The following is a 612-nucleotide window of genomic DNA, read 5'->3' on the forward strand; positions in this document are numbered from 1 at the left end:
GCCACCACGGGGGGCCCCCGGTGGTGGGGACAAGGGGGACCATGGGGGGACCATGGGGACATGTGGGGGGATCCGGGCATCTGGGGCCTGGAGCTGCAGTGAGGTCCCAGGAGGGGTCCAGGTGGCTGGACATGGTGACCCAGGAGGGGTCCAGCTGGTCTGGACATGGTGACCCAGGATGGACAAGGAGGGGTCCAGGTGATCTGGACATGGTGACCCAGAGTGGCCAAGGAGGGGTCCAGGGGGTCTGGACATGGTGACCCAGGAGGGGTCCAGAGGGTCTGGACATGGTGACCCAGGGTGGTCCAGGAGGGATCCAGGAGGTCTGGACATGGTGACCCAGGGTGGACAAGGAGGGATCCAGGAGGTCTGGACATGGTGACCCAGGGTGGTCCAGGAGGGGTCCAGGGGGTCTGGACATGGTGACCCAGGGTGGTCCAGGAGGGGTCCAGGTGGTCCAGGACCTGTTGGGGGTCTCAGGAAAGATCCAGGTGCTGGGATCTCAAAGAAGACCCTGGTATCCAGGACCTGCCAAGGGTCCAGTGATGGCTGAGGTCCAGGACGACCCAGGTGTCCAAGACCTACCAGAAGTCCAGGAGATGACCCAGGTGT

Source organism: Corvus brachyrhynchos, unplaced genomic scaffold (genome assembly GCF_000691975.1).
Source record: "Corvus brachyrhynchos isolate BGI_N302 unplaced genomic scaffold, ASM69197v1 scaffold527, whole genome shotgun sequence".
NCBI lineage: Eukaryota > Metazoa > Chordata > Aves > Passeriformes > Corvidae > Corvus > Corvus brachyrhynchos.